Source organism: Microtus pennsylvanicus, chromosome 4, assembly GCF_037038515.1.
Source record: "Microtus pennsylvanicus isolate mMicPen1 chromosome 4, mMicPen1.hap1, whole genome shotgun sequence".
Lineage (NCBI taxonomy): Eukaryota > Metazoa > Chordata > Mammalia > Rodentia > Cricetidae > Microtus > Microtus pennsylvanicus.
In genome coordinates this window covers 63,808,710-63,833,677 of record NC_134582.1, presented here as the reverse complement: position 1 = coordinate 63,833,677, position 24,968 = coordinate 63,808,710, and the positions used below count along the sequence as shown (strand labels likewise).

The window sequence follows — 24,968 nt, the reverse complement described above, 5'->3', positions numbered from 1 at the left end:
TTGTGATGAGAATTTGTTGGTTTTGCTGTTTTCTTTGATCAGTGTGTTTATTTTCTCTATGGTATCTTCAGTGTCTGATATTCTCTCTTCTATCTCTTGTAATCTGTTGTTAGTACCTGTCTCTGTCATTCCTGTTCGTTTACCCAGATTTTCCATCTCCATTCTTCCCTCAGTTTGTGCTTTCTTCATTGCTTCCATTTCATTCTTCATGTCTTGAACCGCTTCCCTAACCTGTTTGATTGCTTTTTCTTGTTTCTCTTGGTTTTCTTGCGTGTCTTTGAGCGATTTATTCATTTCCTCTACCTTTTTGTTTGTAATCTCTAATTGTTTATGGCAGTTTTTCACCTCCTGTTTAAGGTCCTCTATTATTTTCATAAAGTTAACTTTTGAGTCGATTTCTTCTATTTCTTCAGGAGTAGGGTGTACAATTCTTCTTATTTCGGGTTCCCTGGTTTCTGGTGGTGTCATGTTGCCTTTCAGGTTGTTGGAGGAATTCTTGTATTGGCGCCTTCCCATCTCTTCCTTCAAATGGAGCCAGGAGAGGCCTGGTCTCTTGGTCCAGTCTTTGCTGTGATTGACTCTCTGGGTATATCTCTTCAGTGTAGAAGTAGGAACCGTTCCCGACCCGATGGGATTCCTCAGCAACTAAGCAGGGCCGCCAGTAGCCCAATGATCCAGGGCCAACAGGATGAATGGAGCAAGGGGGGGATGGTATCCAGGAGCGCGCAGGAAGCCTGGTGCCAGAGCTGAAGGTGCCCGGCTCCCTTACAGGGGACCCTGAGGCCTGCCCGGTAGGCAGGCACTCACCGCTCTGGGTGGGTCGCCTTAGTTTAGGAGCTTAAAACTGTACTTGAGCACTGGTCCTAGCATACAGCAGGGCAGGGTTGGGGAGGGGTGCTGGGGGGGCTGGGTCGTGCAAAAGAAAGACAGCCCTGCAGAAGGAGCTGGGGGAGAGGGTTTGTGCTCTCTTCCGGGACAGTCCGCCCCTGGATAGCACACACTCACCAGTCCTGATGGGATTCCTCAGCAACTAAGCAGGGCCGCCAGTAGCCCAATGATCCAGGGCCAACAGGATCACCTTTTCTCTTTTGAATGGCTGTTTGGGCACTCTAAACAGGTAGCCAGAGACAATTGGAAACAGTGAAGTTTGGGTTTGTTCTTATTCCGCTGGTAGTTGTAGTTTGTTGGCTGCTAGAGTGAAATGATGATTGAGTGGAAGGGCTGGCAGCAAAGGAAGGAGAGAGTAGCACAGAAGGGTGATGCACACTTTGCAGCATGAGAAGTTGAATTTTTTTGGTGGATAGGATCTGGATCTGAGGATAATGAGAAAGTCATTGGATATCTTAATGGGCATGTTAAAAAAGAAGCTGAATGAGTCTATCTCAAGGAGAGAGGAAGAGTCTTAAAATAAAAAGGTTGTTAAGGTCTTGCTGAAGTACGTTCCTTTCCAATGTCCATGCTGAATTTCTGAGGAGTGTGTTTCTCCTTATAAAATAGCTCAAGCACTATGTCCAGATCTGTAGAACAGGAGAATATCAATCTTGTAAATAGAAAATGTATGGGCATTAATTTTAGTTCTCATTTTTTATGTGACCTTGAATATTGAATCATTTTGAGCTGGAGTTTGAATAGAATGATGCATGCAAACATCTGGAATAGTATTAAGTATACCGCAGCCATTCAATGATGTAAGATCTCATTAGTCTAAAATGTTACATTGTAGGTCTTAAGAAGGGCAACAAATAAAAAAGAAAGCATTTATACATTGTCGTAAATTTAAATGGGAAAGTTAAATTCATGTATTGAAAATATGAGGAAACTATGAAATACTCTGAAATGGACAAAAAGAACAATTTAAAAGTGGCCATGTGCCTTGTACTCCTCTGGGTTATCATGATGTTTGGTTTTTCTATGCTTGTGGAAATTATATAAAAATTAGTAACACAAATTATTCTTGATTCTAGAAATAGCAACGAATTATGGCATGAACTGGAGTTATTTCATCATTCCCAAGATTCCTTAAAGTTTTTTGAGCTTGTTTTTCAACTTATCTCTGACTTCCTTATTCATTAATGTGCTGAATAATATCATGAATACTTGCTTATATTATGCTTTTATTAACTGTCACTCTGCCTTCATAAATTATTTTTAATAAAAATATAAATTAGTTCTTGTGCGAGAGAGATGACCCAATGGGTAACTACTTGCAAACATGAAGACCTGTGTTTGATCTCCAAAACACGTGTAAAAGAGCTGTCCATGGTGTGCACTTATAATCCTAGTGTTCGTCATGCTGAGCAAAGAAGTTTGACAGTTTCCTGGGGCTTAGTGACCAGCTATCCTAGAGAGACCACTAAGAGCTTCTGTCTTTCGTTCTATCTCCCACCAAAACAAGATAAATAGACCTAAAGGAGGAGCATCTAAAACTGTTCTCTGAATTCCACAGGCATTCACACACATGTGCCACCACCAATACAAAGACTAATCATTATCTTGTACTCTTCCAATTAAGTGTGAAAATTATTATTTTTTCTGAAAAGTTAAAAATTCCTTAATTTTTTATTCCTGGTACCACTACCACGATTTACAGGGCAATATACCTGATGTAATGAAAAGAGAAAAAGAAAGACAAAGCTACAACAGATAAAAGACCTCAGGAATGTACATCTAATTGACACTACATTGCAGTAATCAATAGCTGCACTTTTTGCACACTGAGGCTCTGACAGTCCTGAACAAGAAGGGCCTCCTGTTTAAGCTGCGGTAACTTTTCTGACTGTGGATCATCGCTCCTTCTGTGGCAGATTTTTACAGTTCCTCTAATGCATTTAGGACGACTGTCTCAATGTAACCTGCAGCTTTCCTGACACCTCCTCGCTCTCTCTCCTGCTAAGAACTGTAGTCCTTTTCTGCTGTTTTTTTTTAAAACCTTCTGCTACCATATCCACCACTTCCACCACCTGATCCATAGCCACCACCACAGGGACTGCCTGAGCTTCTTCCACCAAAACTGCCCCTTCTCACGGGTCCATAATTTGATTGCTGTTGTCCACTATAATTTCCAAAGTCATTATAGTTCCCACCACCATAGTTACCTCCACCAAAATTTCCTCCTTCTTGTAACGGTCATATCCTCCTCCTCCACCACCACCATATCCACCTCCTTGTTTTCCATAGCCTGGTCCACCACCACCATAGCCTCCTCTACTGCTGTGACCAGGACCACCACCATAGTTGCCACCATCACCTCCAAATCCATGATATCCACCATCACCACCTCCATAACTACCTCTGCTGCCACCACCTCCACCACCATAGCCTCCTCTTCCACCAAAGTTTCCACCACTACCAAAATTACCTCCAACACCTCCAAAGTTCCCTCCACGACTCATAAAATTGCCAGATCCACCTCCACGGCCTCTCTGTGATCCAGCAGACTGCATCTCTTATTTAGAAAGGGCCTTTTTCACTTCACAATTATGCCCATTAATAGTGTGGTATTTCTGAACAACAATTTTATCCACTGTGTCGTGATCATCAAAAGTCACAAAAGCAAATCCTCTCTTTTTCCCACTCTGCCTGTCTTCCATAACTTCTATGGTTTCAATCTTGCCATACTTTTCAAAGTAGTCTCAGAGACAGAGACCCACATTGGAGCACCGGACAGAAATCTCAAGGTCCAAATCAGGAGCGGAAGGAGAGGGAGCGAGAGCAAGGAACTCAGGACCGTGAGGGGTGCACCCACACACTGAGACAATGGGGATGTTCTATCGGGAACTCACCAAGGCCAGCTGGCCTGGGTCTGAAAAAGCATGGGATAAAACCGGACTTGCTGAACATAGCAGACAATGAGGACTACTGAGAACTCAAGAACAATGGCAATGGGTTTTTGATCCTACTGCATGTACTGGCTTTGGGGGAGCCTAGGCAGTTTGAACGCTCACCTTACTAAACCTGGATGGAGGTGGGTGGTCCTTGGACTTCCCACAGGTCAGGGAACCCTGATTGCTCTTAGAGCTGATGAGGGAGGGGGACTTGATCGAGGGAGGGGGAGGGAAATGGGAGGCGGTGGCGGGGAGGAGGCAGAAATCCTTAATAGATAAATAAATTAAAAAAAAATCAAAGTAGTCTCTCAGGTTATACTCTTCTGTATCCCCTTTAATACCACCAACAAAGATATTCTTCACTGTTAAATGGGCACCAGGCTTTACAGAATCCTCTCTAGAAACGGCTCTCTTTGGTTCCACCACATGCCCATCAACTTTGTGTGGCCGAGCACACATTGCAGCATCCACCTCTTCAACACAAGAGTAGGTCACACAACCAAAGCCCCTGGAACGTTTTGTTTGGGGATCTCTCATTACCACACAGTCCGTAAGTGTGCCCCATTTCTCAAAATGTTCTCTTAAGCTATCATCTGTGGTTTCAAAGCTCAGACCACCAATAAACAGTTTCCTCAACTGTTTTGGTTCCTTTGGATCATGGCCCTCCCTTTTGATTTTTTTTTGTGGTTTTTTTTTTTTTTTTTTTTTTTTTGGTTTTTCAAGACAGGGTTTCTCTGTGGTTTTGGAGCCTGTCCTGGAACTAGCTCTTGTAAACCAGGCTGGTCTCGAACTCACAGAGATCTGCCTGCCTCTGCCTCCCAAGTGCTAGGATTAAAGGCATGCGCCACCACCGCGCGGCTCGAAAATTATTTTTAAAAAACAGGAAAGTAAGCCGGGCGGTGGTGGCACACACCTTTAATCCCAGCACTCAGGAGGCAGAGGCAGGCAGATCTCTGGGAGTTCAAGACCAGCCTGGTCTACAAGAGCTAGTTCCGGGACAGGCTCCAAAGCTACAGAGAAACCCTGCCTTGAAAAACAAACAAACAAAAAAAACCCAACAACAACAACAACAACAACAAAAACCCACCACCACCACCACCAACAACAAGAAAACGAAAACCAGGAAAGTAAAGGTAGAAGTTACAAATTTAATTTGAAGAGGGGATAAATGACAACCATCATTGGACCTAGGTATTTTTTTTTAAGATTTATTTATTTATTATGTATACAACATTCAGCCTCTGTGTATGCCCGCATGCCAGAGGAGGGTGCTAGATCTCATTACAGATGGTTATCAGCTACCATGCGGTTGCTGGGAATTGAATGCAGGACCTCTGGAAGAGCAGCCAGTGCTCTTAACCACTGAGTCATGTCTCCAGCCCCAACCTAGGTCATTTTTATAATGCAATAAAATGATTGAGATATTTCAGTGCCTTAAAATATTGCTTAAATATGTCATGCAAAACTCTTAAACAAGGTCATGGATATTCTGATGAAAAACTAAGAAGACGAACTTTGAGCTGGTTTGGAAAACATTAGATTAATCTAAGGTGAATGAATTTATTTACTACAGATTTTGAGAGTTTTTAAAAATGTGATGGGGAAGAGAGAGGGGAAAGCATTGGTATGGATCTTCTGTTTCTTTTATTTTTGAAGTATTAATAGTAACCTTAAATTTGTATTTAAACAAACAGAATTGTTCTAAAAAACTCAACTTCAAAGAAAGCCTGTAGAGTTTGTACTAACAGGCTGAAGCAGAGAGAGGGCTGGGGAGGAAGTGTTTCCTCCAGTCTTCTGTTTTTGTAGACAACTCCTCTGTCCCTGGAAGAGGGAGAGCAGTAGCAGGGAAGGATCCATCCGAACTTGACCCTTGAGACCATCACAGCATGGTCATGTCTCCCTTTAATGCCCTTTCATAAAAAACAGTGTAGATTTTTAAAAATATGTTAAAATGCATAATAATTTTATGCTTTAAGTATATCAGCCATGACTATGTTCAAATTTCTACTATAGTTAATCTGTATCAATTACCTCAATATCAAAAGTCTGTGTGCTTCTAGTGATCTAGGGAGCAGTGTGATGTCCACAGAAAGGGAGCACAAAGCTGGGTCTTCTAACAAATCAAGATATTAATATGATTTGTCCTGGGAGATCTTAAGATACATTGAGATTGAGAAAAAAATAACAGCATTCTATTATCATGGGATTCATGTAAACTTCACATAGTTTCATAGTTCTTTTGAAAGTCTCTGTTTAAATGATTAATTTAATGAATCTAAAATGTTCTAGCTATTTCTTAGATGACTTTTGTGGGATTTTAAAACGTGTGTCTGTGTATTTATGTAGTGTATGTACATGTTTATGTGAGTGTTCATTTCTGTGCCAGTAAGCATACACACACATACTTGTGGAGGCCAAAGGTCCATCTTTGATGTATTTCTCAACTGCCCTCAACCTTAATTTCTGAAACAGGTCTCACAATAAACCTGAAGCTCATGAGCTTCATGGGTCCTCCTGTCTCTGCCTCCATAGTGTTGCAATTATAAATGTATCCTGCCATGCCTGGCCTTTTAGACTGGTCCAGGGAATAGAAATTTAGGTCCTCATGGTTGTGTGGCAAACACTGTACAGATCAAGACATCTCTATAATCCCTTTGATCACATTTTAGTTAATTAAAACACAACTTAATTGTACATTAGTATAAAGGAGTAAATGAAATAACACTAATCCTTAATGGAATGGGATAGATCTGAGTTTAGCATTAATAAGATGTTGTAGAATGTATATTTAAATGTGGAAATTGCTTTCATTAAAGGAACATGTGGTCCAATAAGATTTACTAATACATGTTTCCAAAAGATCAGTTAGAAAACAAGGCAAAGGGAATATAAGGAAGTGAGAAGAAGAGGGGCCATTATCAGAGCACACATATGAAGATAGAAACTTGTAAAAGTTGCAATAGGATTGATGAAACAGATGAACTTGAAAACGGGAAAGCTATGTGAGGTCAAGGAAAATCCTAGAGCTATTATTCCAGGCAGGTGTCTTGCTGGGTATGTAGTCCAGCAGGCTGATGGTAGAGAACCAAGCTCTTCATGTCACCAAGGCTTCAGGCTTGTGAATAACTGTTAAGAGTTAACATGGGGCATACTGAAGTCAGATGGAAAATTCAAAGAATTTTGATATTTTTTATGGTTCTGCTAAGTCACTAAAACTTAAGGATCATTTGTCAAATTCTACCAGGTTTAAATAGAACATTATTGGTTATTTTTATACATTTTATATATGTTTAAAATCACTAGTTAATAAGTTTTGGAAGAGATTCAAGTCTGTGCTCACTCAATTTATAGATAGTAGACAATTTACTTTTAAAACAATTTACTAATTCTCTGTATTCATTATAACAGTAAGTGTACCACTGTACATGAATGTATTTCTCTTTCTCCATCTTCTGTCTCTCCTTCTCTGGCTTACTCTTTATCCTCCGTCCCTTCCTTCCTTCTTTTATTTTTTCTTCCTTTCATGTTTTTAGGCAGGGACTCCTATAGATGAAGATGGCATTATGGACAGTGTAACCGACGTCTCCCTTGAACTCGGAATCCTTCTGCTTCTGTTTTCCAAATTCTGAAATTATAAGTATGCACTCTCAGGTTCAACTTTGAATGTTTAATTATCCTTGGTACACCCATTTAAAAAACCTGTTCATTAGGTGGTCTAGGTCCCTCAGCAGCCCAGTGATTGGGTCAGGCTTCCAAGAGGAGGCTTAGCAGGACAGCTGGTGGGCCAGGTGACCAGGAGAAGCCACAGCAGCATGGTGGATAGGCCAGGTGGCCAGGCAAAGGCTCACCAGCATGGTGAGCCACTGTTATAGCAGTGGCCTCCAGAAATTATCTGCTGGAGCTTTAGTCTCAACCCTGCCTGCATGTGGAAGAGCCATCACTAGAGCCATAGCCACGCCTGCACCTGGAAAACAACAGTCTGAGTCTTGGGCCCATAGGCACCTGGAGGAATGTTACCGAAGGCTCTGTCCTGCTTACATCTGAAGGATCATTCAACAGTGCCACAGTTGCCAAGTATACCAATTGGAGGAAAACGGACCATCCTCAAACACAGGCCCCACCTGTTCTGATTGGCAGAAGAAATGGGTACACGACAGGGTAAGAAGACACTCAACAACATAAAAAGCAATACAGCACGACCAGAAACTAGTGATTCTACAATAGCAAAATTTGAACATCGCACGCAACACAGGTGAAGCAGAAGAAAAAGGCAATAAAGAAAATGCAAACTGAGGGAAATCTGGAAATGGAAAATCTAAGAATAATGATCATGAAATACAGAATCAAGTATAAATAACAATACAAGAGATGGAAGAAAGAATATCAAATTTTCAAGATATGATAGAGGAAATAGCTTCATCAGTCAAAGAAAAATTTAAATTCAACAAATTCTTTTTATTTTTCCATTAAAAATTTTACACTTCCTCCCCTCCTCCCATTCCCCTACTGCTCCCCAACTCACCCTTTCCCCTCCCCCCTCCAGTCTTAAGAGAGGGCAGGATACCCTGACCTGTGGAAAATCCAAGGCCCCTCCCCCTACATCCAGGCTTAGCAAGCTGTGCATCCGAATAGACTAGGGTCTCAAAAAGCCCATACATGAAGTAGAAACAAGTCCCAGTGCCTTTATCAATGGCTTCTCAGTCAGCCCCCATTGTCAGCCACAATTAGAGAGTACTGTTTGATCACATGCTCCTTCAGTCCCGGTCCATCTGGATTTTGTGAGCTCCCGTTAGAACAGGCACATTGCCTCAGGAGTGGACCAACCCCTCCTGGTCCTGACTTCCTTGCTCATCTTCTCCACCCTTCTACCCTTCAACTGGACCTTGGGAGCTCAGTCCGTTGCTCTGATGAGGGTTTCTGTCTCTATCTCCATCTGTTGCTGGACAAAGATTCAACAAATTCTTAACAGAAAATACCATGAAAAAAATTGAGCCTAAGAGAAGCAGGAATTGAAGAAGGAGAACTCCAGCTCAAAGGCACAGAAAACATAGTCAACAAAATCACAGAAGAAAACTTTCCCAACCTAAAAAAGGACATGCCTATGAAAACACAAGAAGCTTACAGAACACCAAATAGACTGGACTAAAAAAAGTCCCCTTGCCATATAATACTCAAAATATTAACCATAGAGAATAAAGAAAGAATATTAAGAACTGCAAAGGAAAAAGGTCAAGTAACATATAAGGCCAGACCTATCAGAATTATATTTGACTTCTCAATGGAAACTCTGAAAGCCAAAACGTCCTCAATGGATGTGCTACAGACACTAAAAGACCACAAATGCTAGCCCAGACTACTATGTCCAGCAAAGATTTCAATCAACATAGACAGAGAAAACAAGATACTCCATGACAAAATCAGATTTAATCAATATCTAGCCACAAATTCAACCCTACAGAAAGTACTACAAAGAAAACTCCAACCCAAAAAGTTAATTACACACACAAAAACACAGAAAATAGGTAATCTCACACTGGCAAATCCCAATAAAGAGAAACACACACACACACAATACCACAACCACTAACAAAAAAAAAAATAAGAGGAACTAGCAATCACTGACCATTAATATCCCTTAATACCAATGGACTCAATTCTCCTATGAAAAGAAACGGAATAGATATGAAAACAGAATCCATACTTCTGCTGCATATAAGAAACAAACCTCCTGCCGGGCGGTGGTGGCACATGCCTTTAATCACAGTACTCGGGAGGCAGAGGCAGGCGGATCTCTGTGAGTTCAAGGCCAGCCTGGTCTACAAGAGCTAGTTCCAGAACAGGCTCCAAAACCACAGAGAAACCCTGTCTCAAAAAAACCAAAAAAATAAAAAAAAAATAAAAATAAAAAAATAAAGAAACACACCTCAACTACAAAGACAGATATTACCTAAGAGTAAAAGTTTGGAAAAAGATTTTCCAATCAAACATTGCCAAACTCCTTTTGCAAGTCTACAGTTTCCCTGATCTCCAAACCACACATTGACAAAGCTAAGAAAGAGAATTGCAGACCAGTCTCCCTCATGAACACTGATGCAAAAATACTCAATAAAATACTGAATCCAAGAACATGTCAGGAAATCATCCAACATTACCAAGTAGGCTTCATCCCAGAGATGCAGAAATGGTTCAACATATGAAAATCTGTCAATGTAATTCACCACATAAACAAACTGAAAGGAAAAAAAAGCACATGATCATCTCATTAGATGCTGAAAAAAAAAACATTTCAACAAAATTCCACACTCCTTCATGATAAACTTCGTGGAGACATCAGGAATATAAGGAATATGCGTAGACATAATAAAAGCAATATACAGCAAGCCAACAGCCAACATCAAATTAAATGGAGGGAAACTCAAAGCTATTTCACTAAAATCAGGAATAAGACAAGGCTGTCCATTCTCCCTATTTTTATTCAATATAGTCCTTGAAGTTCTAGCTAAAACAATAAGACAACAAAAGGAGATCAAGGGGATAAAATGTAAAAAAAAGAAACTTTCACTAGTAGCTGACCATATGATAATATACATAAGTGACCCCAAAAATTCTACCAGAAAACTTCTACAACTAATAAACACTTTCAGTAATGCAGCAGGATACAATATTAACTTAAAAAAACCAACAAAAAAACCTAGTAGCCCTCGAATATACAGATGATAAACAGGCTGAAAAGGAAATCAGAGAACCATCAACATTTACAATAGCAACAAATAACATATCTTGGGGTAAATTTAACTTAACAAGTGCAAAACTTTAAGTCTTTGAAGAAAGAAATTGAAGAAGACATCAGAAAATGGAAAGATCTCCTATGGTCTTAGATAGGTAGGATCAACATGGTTTAAGATCCAATCTTACCAAAAGCAATCTACAGATTCTATACATCCCCATCAAAATCCTAACACAATACTTCACAGACATCAAAAGAAAATATTCAACTTCATATGAAAAACAAAAAAATCAGGATATCTGAAACAATAAAGGGACTTCCAAAGGCATCACCATCCCTGACTTCAGGCTCTACTACAGAGCTACAGTAATAAAATTAGCCTGGTATTGGTATAAAACAGGCAGGTGGATCAAAGGAACTGAATTGAAGATCCTGATACTAATCCACACACCTATGAACACCTGATTTTTGACAAAGAAGTCAAAATTGTACAATGGGGAAAAAAAGAAAGCATCTTCAACAAAGGTGCTGGCATAATTGGATGTTGACATGTAGAAGAATGCAAATAGATCCATATCTATCCCCATGCACAAAACTCAAGTCCAAACAGATCAAAGACCTAAACCCAGCCACACTGAACCTCATTGAAGAGAAAATGGGCAGTATCTATGAACACATGGGCACAGGAGACCGCTTCCTAAATATAACACCAGTAACACAGACACTGAGATCAACAATAAATAAATAGGCCTCCTGAAACTGAGAAGCTTCTGTAAGGCAAAGTATACAGTCCATAAGACAAGGTGACAACCTAGAGAATGGGAAAAATATTCACTGACACCACATCTGACAGAGGGCTGATATCCAAAATATATTAATAACTCAAGAAACTAGACATTAAAATACTAAATAATCCAATTAAAAATGGGATTAGATCTAAACAGAGAATTCTCAACAGAAGAAACTCAAATGACCTAAAGACATTTAAGGAACTGATCAACATCTTTTGCCATCAGCGAAATGTAAATCAAAATAACTCTGAGATACCATCTTACACCTATAAGAATGATTAACATCTAAAACATTGATGACAGTTTATGCTAGAGAGAATGTAAAGTAAGGGGAATATGCCTCCATTGCTGATGGGATCACAAACTTGTACAGCTACTTTGGAAATCAGTATGGCAGTTTCTCAGAAATTGGGACTCAGTCTATCTCAAGACCCAGAAATAACATTCCTGGGCATATATTAAAAGGATGAACTACCATACTGCAAGGACATTTGCTCAACTATGTTCATAGTAGCATTATTTGTAATAGCCAGGAATTGGGAACAACCTAGATAGCCCTCAACCGAAGAATGGATAAAGAAAATGTGGTACATTTACTCAATTGAGTATTACACAACGGTAAAATCAATGGCATTTTAATTTTTGTATGCAAATGGTAGAACTAGAAAAAAACATTTTTAATGAGGTAACCCACACCCAGAAAGATAAACTTGGTATGTATTTACTCATAAGTGGTTATTAAAGCAAAAGATAACCAGGCTTTAATCCACATTCCCAGAGAAGCTAGGTAAAAATGGGGACCCTAAAAGGGATGCACATGGAGAATCCCAGAATACAAAATAGTTAAGATCATCTGGGTAAACTGGAAGAGAGTATAAGGGAAAGGTTAGGGGATGGGAACATGAGGAATCAAGAAGACTGAGTTAAAGAAGGATGGAGGGGAGAGCAACAAAGGAGATATTTTGATAAAGGGAAGAAAACTGGTGTTAGATAAATTCTTAGGAGTTCACAAGAATGACCACAGCTAAGAATCCTAGGAATAGTGGAGATGGTATCTGAAAGGGCCTTTCCCTTTAATCAGATTAGTGACTACCCTAATTGTCCTCATAAAGCCTACATTCAGTAACTGATGGAAGGAGATGCAGTGACCCAAAGCCAAGCCATGGAATGAGCTCCTGGAGTTCAGCTGAAAAGAGGGAGGAAGGATCATCTGAACAAGGAGAATCAAGAGATGATGGGGAAAACCACAGAAACAGCTTGTCCAAGTTAGTGGTAGCTCATGGACTATAAATTGACAGGTGAGGAACCTATATTAATCTGCGGACTTACCTAGAAACTTCTGACTGTGGGTGACAGTTACGTGACTTGATCTGTTGCAGGTGAGTCTGGCAGTGGCACCAGCACCTATTCCAGGTGCATCAACTGGCTTTTTGGAGCCCACTCTCTACGGTAGGGTATCTTGCTCTACCTTGATACAGGTGGAGGGGATTAGCTCTGTCTGAAGTTGGTATGCCAGACTTTGTTGACTACCCAAGGAAGACATTACCCTCTCTGAGGGGTGGGAGGGAGATTGTAAGGGGGTGTGGACAGGAAAAGAGGAGGGAGGGGAACTGGGGTTGGTATGTAAAATGAAAAGTAAAAGTTTTTAATAAAAATGCTTGCTGGGTGGTGGTGGCACACACCTTTAATCCCAGCACTTAGGAGAGAGAGAGACAGGTGAATCTGTGTAAATTTGAGGCCAGTCTGGTCTATAGAGTGAGTTCCAGGATTCCAGGACAGGCTACAAAGATACAGAGAAATCATGTCTGGGAAAAAGCAAACAAACAACAAAACAAAAAACCAAAAAATCCCAAAACAAACAAACAAACAAACAAAAACAAAAACAAAAAACTTAAGTGGTTTCTTTTTTCTCTGTTTTAGTTTTTGTGTGTGTGTGTGTGTTAAGTTCAGGTATACATGACACATTGGGCATATAGAAGGAATTTAGATTAAAAACTTTTCATCCAGGCATTAGTGGTGCATACAAGAAGCAAAGGCAGGTGGGTCTCGGTGAGTTTGAGGCCAGCCCAATCCATAGAACTAGTTCTAGCACAGCCAATGCTGCTACACAATGAAACCCTGTGTTACACAACCAAACCAATCAACTAAACGAACAAAAACCAAAGAATAAAAAAAAACAGCAACAACAAAAAACCTTTAGGGCATCAGGTCTTGCCTTGCACATTTGTTCTGAGGAGGCAAGATCTCTCTTGTTCTTATGTAGTGCAGGGTACTACAGGCTCCCTGGTCACTGGCGTCTGGCTGATTCCTAGTCTCTGGTTCCCTTCTCTCAATTGGAGTGTTGGGATTAAATATACTTGTTACTACATCCAGATTTTTATGTGGATTCTAAGGATTGTAGTTAGAGTAATAGGTTTGCACAAGCTCTTGTATTTCTAACATGTCTCCTGTATAGAAGGTTTGAATTTTATTTCAGCTGTGCCAAGAGTCTTCTATTGGCTCCAGTAGAGTTATTTTTCCAATTCCTGGTCTGGCTCTGGATTCAGGGGACTGACCTCCATAAGTTTAGGCAGTCAATGGTCCCCTTGCTTTCTGACTTGTACAGTTTATAAATGAGCATGGGTAATAAAGCCTTGGGAGGTGGGAGGCAGAATACCTTCAAGTAGGAATTTACCCTCTGGCTCCCTGCCTGCCATGGCAAGATGTATTTGTGTCTAAGGCCACATCTTCTCTTGAGATGCTCTTTTTCTTCTCAACATTCTGGAATCCACCACTTTATTTTCAGGTCTCAAGAGGTCCAGCCTCATGATTTGTTGGCAACAGTTCAACAGAGCTGCATTACAAGCAAGTCCCCTGAAAATGGCTCTGTGGAACTTGGGAGTGTCGTGTTTCTTTCCTGCTGTAACTCTGGCCGTGAGAACATCTTTCACTCAAGTGGATTTAAAGCAAATCAATAAATTAAGCCTACTAAACTAAGTTTTACTGAAGATGGGAATGTATTCAAATATGTTTCTCACCATATTTTGCAAAGATTAATTCATCTGATTATATATTGGAAAACAGTGTAATACTCACTAAATCATTATGTACATTGTATTATATGTGATAAGAATATAGACAGTTTATGTTTTCTGGATATGGTATTACTGAAACATTAACATCAATATAAGCAAATTAATGCTATCACAATGTGGTTTTTTTCTTCTCAGCCACTAAGATGTTTTAGGACAGATGTTAGTTCATGCTTTGGAGATCATCATATGCCTGTGTGTGTGGTTCATTTCTGTATGCAGAGTGTTGGGATTGTTCTTCCTAAAAGCATCATTTTGTATTTTTATGTGTGAAAGAAAATGTACTATAATTGTAGTTCAGAGCTTTAGCTCATTTGTGCTCATTATACATGCGAAAATGTAGGACTCACAGGTGACAAAGTGGCACCGAGTTACTTATATAAGGGAACACCAATTTATATATTCGTTGCGGGTAGCTCACAACCACCAGTAACTCCAGCTTCTGGCCCATCTGATGGCTGTGGCCTCAATAGACACCAACCCTCTAGTGAACAAACTCACATTCAGACATGCAGGCACACAATTAATTAAACATAAAAAATCTTCAAAAATATAAATAAATGAAAAGAGCTATTAAATTATGGATCACTTAGAGTTTCAGGCTTTCTGTTATCCAAACATTTGAGAAGGATCTGGGTCCTTCTGTAATGGTGGATTCTCTTCCTTCAGGGTATTAGAATAGCAGATTGATTACTGCTTTGCTGAGTTCACATGAAAGAACTACATGGATGTATGTTAATCACTGTGCAGTCATAATTATCATATTAGTTCTAATTGAAGCTGACAAATAGCTTAGGAAGCTCTGTTAAGCTTCTTGTTGAAAAAATAGTTGAAGTAGAATAGATTATTTTTCAATTTCTTTCTAGAGACATTTTTGCCTCTTTCAAACTTTTGAGGAAAAAGACATAAAAATGGAGATTAAACCAGGTGTTCGTTTTGCAAAATTTCCAGTAGACCTAATATCAGTGCAATCTCATTTCTTTCTTCCATATAAACGCTACGGCTCATTGGCTCTGATGGAAATGGTTACATAGACTATATTATCACTGTCAACCATACAGGTGGGAGGAAAAACAGTGTTACGATTAGTCTCAAGCAAGACAGTAAATTATCCCAAGATTCAGTTTCTTGATAATTTTGTTTCTACATAGATTGCTTGTTGGGGATAATATAAAATTCAACACTGTAAAAATTATTACAGGTTTTGAAATAACTATTCATGGCATAGTGTGATTTTGTTTTCTTTTATCTAACACCATGGCATTGAAACTTGTAGTTGATGATGGAAATATAAATGACAATTACAGATGTGGCAGACAAGGTCTGATAGCTACTCTTCTTAAGAAGACATTAGGGACAGGAGAAGAAAAGTCACCTTCATTATCAGTTCAAGTTTGTCATTAGTTTTTTTTTCTCAATTGCACAAGAATTGGTTTGGCCAACAGGAGAGTAATCAGTACTTCAAAACCCTTTCAATCTGAATTAAATAAAGGCTACAGCTCCTCAGAAACTGTAGCCATGAAATGAACAGGCCTCATTTTTACATCTACAGATTTAGTATTAAAAACATCGTGGCAATATAAGCAGTCATAGAAAACAAACAAAATTAACAAAGCACACTCAGGGAAGGTAGTTAAACCCATAGCTTTTATGCATTTAGCTCAATGGTTCATTTTAAATTTAGCTTTCCAAATCATCTGTCTCCAGGTGTCATCAATTTCATATCAGGATTTAATTTTTTTCATAGAATTTCATGTCATTAGAACATCTGATAAAATAAAGTTTCACTATCCCAAACTGCAGCTTCAGTGAGCATATTAGTGTTATTTTTATTCAGAAAGTCCTGGCCTTGACTTACAAGAGAAGTTTTCAGGTTATTGTTATGAGACTTACATAAAACCCATTACTTGAGGGTTTCATTGTGGTGCTACATTAGTCCCAGTCATAGTATTATTGAAGCATCACAATGTCAACTGACAGAAATAATGAAATACTTGTGTTGATAATTAATTAATAGATTAATGTTCAGTAAATAATGAAATGCCAAGGTATCTGGGGATTGGTTATTCATTCATACACCCCATTCTCAAAATCCATCATTTGCCTGAAGAGAACACTGCAGTTTTGTTCAGGCATACAATCCAGATAGCAATAACCTTAACAGGACCTGAGATAGTACCCATTTTGAAACACAGAAAAACATAACAAAATTATTTGCTGATAAATTGCTAAGAAAGTCATGTTATTGTTTGGGACTTCCAAAAGGATCCAGAAAGTATTTCAAATATTCCACCTGGTGACAGACTCTCTCTACTCCATATAGATTAGATATTTTGAGACTCCATGTAGTCTCATTTTTCAGATGAGACTCTTTTTCTTTTTGGATTTTTTCGAGACAGGGTTTCTCTGTAGCTTTTGTGCCTGTCCCCGGAACTAGCTCTTGTAGACCAGGCTGGCCTCAAACTCCCAGAGATCCGCCTGCTTCTGCCTCCCGAGTGCTGGGATTAAAGGCGTGCGCCACCACCACCCGGCTCAGATGAGACTCTTAACCAAAGTCACATTGAGATTAAAGAATTTACCTGAAATAACAGAGAAAGTAATAGAGAGCGATAGAAAATATATCCTCCTTGATCTTGAGGATTGTGTTCTCTCCAGTATCAAGCCCAACATAAGTGCTGTTTTCAATACCATTTTTGCTATTATTTCAGAAATATATTTATAAAAGATTCTTTACCTGTACTGCAACATATTTCTTCGTGTATAGAGAAGTAGCATAGCATGGAGTAAAGGAGAAATTTTATGAAGCTAAGCTTAGTAATTACAGACATTGAGACTCGATAGAAAATCATGATATTGTTTCTTTCCAGTAGCCATTAGTTTGACAAAACACATACAAAAGGCATTATAAATAGCAATGAGTGTAAACAGGAAGGGAACGGCTCAGTGGAAGAGTGCTCACTGTGCAAGCATAATGACCTAAGTTGGAGTCCCCAGCACACATGCAGAAAAACTGGACTGTCCACGAGTGTCTGTAACCCCTGGTGTTGTGGGTGGTGACACATAAGTGGGGCGGTTCACTGGTCAGCTACCCTAGCCAAAATGACTGTTAGCTTCAGTAAGGGACTGTGTCTGTACAGAATAAGGAGGAGAGGTAGAGGAGGAGACAGCGATACCTTTCTGCAATTTCCTCATGTACACACACACACACACACACACACACACACACACACCACACAATGATATATACTAAGAAATTGAATTAAAATATTAAATTGTCTGATTCATGGTTTCAGGTTTCAGTACACCTAGACCTTTCACCTGTATGCTTTCTGTGTTATGTTAACTGCACAAAACCCCTAAGAATATGTGCATTAGAACAGGTCTCTAAAGATAAAGAGCATTGAGAAAATTTGTCTTTGACATATTTGTTGCTTATGTCATTTTCACTTCTGTGTTATACTTTTAGCATAGCACTCTGCACACAACTCATTTCTTGTAAAATATATTCAGAAGTATGAATGAACCTTTTCTTTTCATTTTACTGAAATGGGTGGGGATATTTCAAGTTCAACTTGGGTTTTATTTTTTATTTTTTTATCGCTTTATAAATAATACCATTTAAAATTTCCACTTCCTCCCTTCCTCCCATTTCCCTCCTGCTCCCCAACTCATCCTTCCTCCTCCCCCTCCAGTTCTAAGAGAGGGCAGGGTACCCTGCCCTGTGGGAAGTCCAAGGCCCTCCCCCCTTCATCCAGGCTTAGGAAGATGTGCATCTAAATAGATTAGGATCCCAAAAAACCAGTACATGCAGTAGAGACAAATCCCACTGCCATTATCATTGGCTTCTCAGTCTGCCCCAATTGTCAGCCAAATTCAGAGGGTCCTGTTTGATCCCATGATTGTTCAGTTCCAGTCCAGCTGGATTTGGTGAGCTCCCATTAGCTCAGGGACACTGTATCAGCGGGTGGACCAACCCCTCGCAGTCCTGACTTCCTTGCTCATGTTCTCCCTCCTTCTGCTCTTCAACTGGACCTTGGGAGCTCAGTCCAGTGCTCCAATGTGGGTCTCTGTCTCTGTCTCTATCTGTCCCCTGACAAAGGTTCTATGGTGATATTCAAGACAGCCATCAGTCTGACTATGAAACAAGTCCAGTTCAGGTACCCTCTCCTCCACTGCCCAGGGTCATAGCTGAGGACATCCCCGTGGGCACCTGGTAACCCCTCTAGAGCCAAGCCTCTTGCCAATACCACAGTGCCTCCCTTAATTAAGATATCTTCTTCCTTGCTCCCATATCTGTCCTTCCTCCATCTCATCCATCCCACTCTCCCAAGTTCTCCCCAACCCTCTCCTTCCTTCTCTCTTTCCTTCTCCCTTTACCCCACCTTACCCCCACCTCCATGCTCCCAACTTTTGCCTGGTGATCTTGTCTGCTTCCATTTTCCAGGAGAATCTATGTTTTTGTTTGAATTCACCTTATTACTTAGGTTCTCTAGGATCACAAACTATAGGCTCAATGTCCTTTGTTTATGGCTAGAATCCACTAATGAGTGAGTACATACCATATTCAACTTTTTGGGTCTGGGTTATCTCACTCAGGATAGTGTTTTCTACTTCCATCCATTTGCATTCAAAATTCAAGATGTCATTGTTTTTTACTGCTGAGTAGTATTCTAATGTGTAACTGTGCCAAACTTTCTTTATCCATTCTTCCATTGAGGGCATCTAGGTTGTTTCCAGGTTGTGGCTATTACAAATAATGCTGCTATGAACACAGTTGGACAAATGTTTGGGTTTTAATAAAGGTTGTAGTTTTGTAGAAGTCATTTAAACTGTAGCATACACTTTAAGACTGATTGGATTTTAAAAGGAGATTACATAAGACTCAAAAAGAAAATGTGTTCTCTAAAAATATTGTCTTCCCATCTGGGTCTGTAAGAGCAGGTGATTTAATTTAGGAATGTATCTTCAGAGAACAGATAATAAGATTTTCAATTCCCCTTTTAAGAAACTTTGTACATTACTTTTGTTTCCACTCTTAAAATTTATTCCACTGGCAACACCTCTCCTCCTCATCAAATAGTTATTGATCATTATATGTGTTTATTGGACTACAATGAATAGAGTTCAGTTGTTGATTATTTGAAATCTGACTTTAGGTGCAGGCCATTTAAAATCCAGATGTGCAACAATTCACTTTAGCACATCTTTAGAGCTGCAGCATGCACAGTGAGTACCGACCTGAGGTTGCTACTTCTCGCTCCGCTGCCCAACATAGACCCTGATAACAAATCAACACACTCTCCTTCTGTGTCCAGACACAAGAGAGAGTGAATCTTTTGGACACTGAATGCTAGACCAGCTTCATCTGCAATCCAGGATTTCCATCCTGCAGGGTGGAACCTTCTACGCGTCTTATGATCTGGAGGGTTCTACAGTGACTTGACTAGAATCAAGGCAAAGGGATGGTTGGTGAAATGCCCATTCGAGAAGTAAGTTGTGTGCTTGTCCTAAAACGAAGTGGAAAAGCACACAGTAAGAGATGGAGGAAGGACAGCATTCTGGACCAGGAACTAGATGCAACAGAGAGCACAGGTGCCCTGCCTGCTGGTGCAACACTCTATACTTACTAAACTTACAAAAAATTTTCAAGAACAGAGGATGCCTGTCTAAAGAGATACAATTTCATCTTCTTATGTGGTCTCCTTTGTGGAGTTCTGGGTCAGAGGTCTAGAGCTAGGACTCATCAATATAAAACAGTAGTTAACAAGAGTATATATATATATATATATATATATATATATATATATATATATATATACACACACATATATATATGTATGTATGTATGTATGTATGTTATGCTTCATTGGATGAGAGAGTGGTTAAGTAGTGGTGCCTTCAGCTCCTGTAGTTGAGCACCATAAAGAGTTACTGAATTGTAGTTTCTCAAGAAGCCATGCTTTAGAATGTCTGGAAAAGAGGAAGCATATGCAATTCTGTGAGAAGAACAGGATTGTGGCCAATAAATGACTGTTTTGCTTGATTAATTACATGCTGAAGACAAGAGAAGTGCCAGACTATAAAAGTTACATTAAAAAATGAGGCAGAGAGGGTGAGTAGGATGCAGAGCTGTAGTACTGAATAGTGGTGGAGTGAGACGCTGAAGCAGTTAGAAGCATAAAGGAGGTGTAATCAGCTAGGTATGGGGAGGATGCACAATATAGAATCAATAAATGTTTACAGTGTGAAGACTCTATACCACTTTGTAACTCCCCCGATTTTGACCTTTATGCCTATCTCGCCCTAAAGTACACATCTGTATGTCCACCTCTGTGGAACATTATACACAATTATTACAAATGAGCACACGATTCAACACAGAGCACGTTTCTGCCCTTTCCTTCCCACAAACCAACTCTTGTCCCATAACTCATGGAACACCAGTGTCATGTACTCGGCTCAGGTTGTAAATCTGATCGCGTTGTTTTTCACCTCTTCATCCATTTCATTAGGACCATGAAAATCAATCACCACGTTCTCCTGTTTCTGTTAAATATGTCCATACTTTGTCTCACTTTCTTTTTCTCTGCCAGTGACCTCATTCTGTCCTACCTCACCCCTGTCCTTTGTTTTACCCCAACCCCCCTTTCAAATCCATGATCTTATTTGAGGGTCTCTCAAAGATATACAGCAGCACATAGCCCATAGGAAATAAACTTAACATGAAACTCTTTTCCACTGACAAGTAGAGTGATGGCTTCCTTCTGCTCACACCACTTTTGAGGAGGGCTCTGAGAGTTACAGAGGATTGAACTCAGCTGGTCAGGTGTGGTAACAAGTGCTTTTACCCATTGAGCCATCTTGCCAGCACCTCCATTTATTGTCGAAAGGTCATTTGCATCATGTATAGGAAAATTGTTAGTGCTTATTTCAGTTCATGAAGTTCACTATAGAGACTGAGTTTTAATCAGTGGGGGCTTTTAAGAAGGTATCATCTCTCAATTATGCTCTGTAAAATGCCAGCCCTAATTGCTTATTATTTTCAATGGCTTCTCTGCTGACATGACTTTCCAGCTCTTCGGGGTTGGCTGCTGGGCCCTTAATTGCTCCAAGGAGCAAGAACTTCCTTATGCACGTGTTTTTGAGGAAGCTTAATACTCCGAGGAGTCAGAACACAGAGCAGCTTCCTCTTGGTGAGAAGCAAGGATTTCTTGCTGCACTGATTAATCCTCTTTTCTCTCCCTGTGCTCCACCTTGCGAGCTGTAGCAGGCACTATTTAATTTCAGTGTTTGGTGTCAATTACATGAGCACAGTATTTTCCTGGTGATTGACATTCATGAATAAACCATATGGATATACAGAAGCAATAATGTGTAAATAGGTCCAATCTGTTTTTAAAAATGAAGTAAATTTAAGTGGTTGGAGGAAAGACAATTTTAGGAAAATAGGTTGGAGACATGATCAAATTATAACAAAATCTCAGTAACAATTTCTGTGAAGTCACATGGAAGGAAGTAAGAGACTTTCAGTTGTAAAATATGTCCTTCACCATTTCTTGTCTAAGGAGCTTTATTTTTTTTTATAAAAGACATATTAATCCAATATAATCCAGTTATTATTATTATTTGGATTTTTCGAGACAGGGTTTCTCCATAGGTTTTTTTTTTGGGGGGGGAGGGTCCTGTCCTGGAACTAGCTTTTGTAGACCAGGCTGGCCTTGAACTCACAGAGATCCGCCTGCCTCTGCCTCCCGAGTGCTGGGATTAAAGGTGTGCACCACCACCGCCCAGCTAATCCAATTATTTTAATGTTGAAAATGTATTCTATTACACTATTATCCATATATTTCAGGTAAACAAAACGAAGACACTCTGAGAGGTTAAAAGTTTGTTTCAAAAACATATAAATATTTATTAAAGATCTTCTACCCTAACCTAGGAAAGCAAGCATGATCTCTTTACTTGAGAAGAACGGTGGTTGGAGAAGAATGAAAATAGTAATTTTCTAGGTAGCTCAACAATGTTGAGAAAGTTCAATAACATACAAATAGAAACAAGAGCTGGAAGAAGCCTCTTTAAGAGAGTAAGTTATAAGGCAAGGGATGCTATGGCTACAGTAGACTGTCCTATGTTTTGTCGTAGAGGTGGGTGATTCTCTGTAGGGACGAGCTACCTCCAAGGCTATGCTTCTGGAAGGGGTACACAAGGCCTTGGCGTAGGAAAATGACAGTGACGATTTTAATTCAGACCTATTTCATCTGAACCCCTTCCAGTTCACTATCACATTGCGTTATACATGGAATTGGAAGGCATTTTAAGGGAAGAGTCAGGCAGCATTGCAGATGGCTATGTGTTCCAAAAGATTTGTAGATTCCTCTTTGGTAAAATCTTGGCAGCCAAGGTGTAATCACATTGTGAGCCATTAGACCTTGATCTTCAGTAGCCCATTCTTCATTGTATATTTCCTTCTTTCTTTTTCCCATTTCCCCAGTTTTCTCTCCCAGCGCACTGTCCACATCCTCACAGTTACTTTTTTGACCAACACAGCCTACAAATTTCAGATATTGACTCATTGGTCTAGTCATGTGTTCTACCAAAACATAACCTGCATTGCCCAAGTACTGTGAGATGCATTCCAGCATGCCCATGGAAGTGCACAGTACACCAAAGAGAAAAGACTTCTGATGTAGTGCAAAGAAGCAATTTCAAAGATTTCAGACTGAGGGGGGAATAGTGCTAGGCTAGAAATTGAGAACCTGTGTGATGGGGGAGTGTCATATATCAATCTGTTGATTTCATTGATTAAGCAATAAAGAAACTGCTAGGCCCATTTGATAGGCCCACCCTTAGGTGGGTGGAGTAAACAGAACGGAAGGCTGGGAGAAAGAAGCTGAGTCAGAGAGTCGCCATGATTCTCACACTCCAGACAGATGCAGGTTAAGATCATTCCTGGTAAGCCAGTTCATGGGCTACAGCAGATTATTAGAAATGGGCTAGTCCAGGTGCAAGAGCTAGCCTAGAAGAGGCTAGATAGAAATGGGCCAAGCGGTGTTTAAAAGAATACAGTTTCCGTGTAATTATTTCGGGGCATAAGCTAAAGCTAGCCATGTGGGCGTCTGGGTGCTGGGGCTGCGAATGCAGCCCCGCCGCTCCTACTACTACACCTGTGTGTTGTTACATAAATACTCTAATACTCTTTAAATTTCAAGTTTTAGAAAATCCCTTTTTGCCTTCTGTTTAAACCATATCCCTTGGTCAGCGGGGAATGTGAGACAGTGCCTAAGAAAAGCCAGTCACAAAGATAGTTCCAAGGTCTGATACTCCTATCATTTTATTTGTACTCTGCATATATTAATGTATATGTGTTTGCATTAGTCATAATTAAAGAAAAACTGGAAAAAATATTTTATACAATAAAAGAGTTGTCTATTATAGCACTTAAAGGTGGCTTGAACTGGTTGTTATAGAATGATCTCAATAATTAATTTTGGGCCACAAGTTAATTGTGGTCATGCTAGCCCATTTTCTTGTGGACAGAAAGCTACATACTCATAATCACAGTCACAATTAACAAGTCTTCAGGAGGTCCTGGTAATGAGAATTGTCAATTCTATCCTGGAGTTTTAAGTCTGTCAAGGTACTCACCAATGGGAGTGTTTATTAGAGTAGTTGTACAATAGTTAAGAGGTGGGAGCTTTCAATTTGTAGCAATGGTCAATTTACACTCTCTCATTATATTTCCTTTTTATTTATTCTTTTCTCATACAAAACATACCAACCACAGTTTCCCAGAATTCCACTGTTCTCAGGACCCCCCCCCCCCCATCCCCTCTCACTGAGATCTACCGCTCCTTAGTTGCCCTATAAACAAGAGCAGGCCTCTCACAGATATCAACTGGACACAGCATAACAAGCGCACTAAGACCACAAACCCTCATGTCAAGGCTGAATGAGGCAACTCAGTAGGAGGAAACCTGTCTCAAGTGCAGGTGAAGGAGTCAGAGTGGCCCCCTCCTCATTCCCACTATTGAGAGTTCACAAAAATCCCAAGCAAAACAACCATATCACACATGCAGAGGACTTAGCTCAGACCAATGCATGACTGTTACTTCAGTCTCTGAACCCCTATAAGCTCTGTTTAGTTGATTTTGAGGGCCACGTTCTCCGGATTTCCTCAACCCCTCTGGCTCCTACAATTCTTCCTCCCCTTCTTCCAAGGGGTTCCCCATGCTCCATCTAATGCTTGTCTGTGGTCACATTATTTCACTAAAAAATATCACAGTGATAAAGATTTTCACTTAAAAATTATCTTACATTTTATTTTTGTCTGTATGTGTATGTGAGGAATATGGAGGCCAGATATCAAATTTCAAGAAATTGGAGTTACAGGTTGTTGTGGGTTTCTGAATGTGGGTGTTGCAAGTTGAATTCAGTTCTCTTGAAGAGTAATAAGCGCTTAAGAGCTTTGTATCAATCTCTCTTGACAGCTGAGTATCACTCCAAATCCAAGACATCTTGTTTAATGATTCATAATTTTATGTTAGCTGTTAGTGGG

The 24,968-nt window shown here is 39.9% G+C and overlaps 1 pseudogene; it reads right to left on the bottom strand.

Moving 5' to 3' along the window:
- Positions 1 to 2,619: 2,619 nt before the first annotated feature.
- Positions 2,620 to 24,642, bottom strand: LOC142849002 (heterogeneous nuclear ribonucleoprotein A3-like; annotated as a pseudogene).
- Between the last annotated feature and the right edge of the window lie 326 nt (positions 24,643 to 24,968).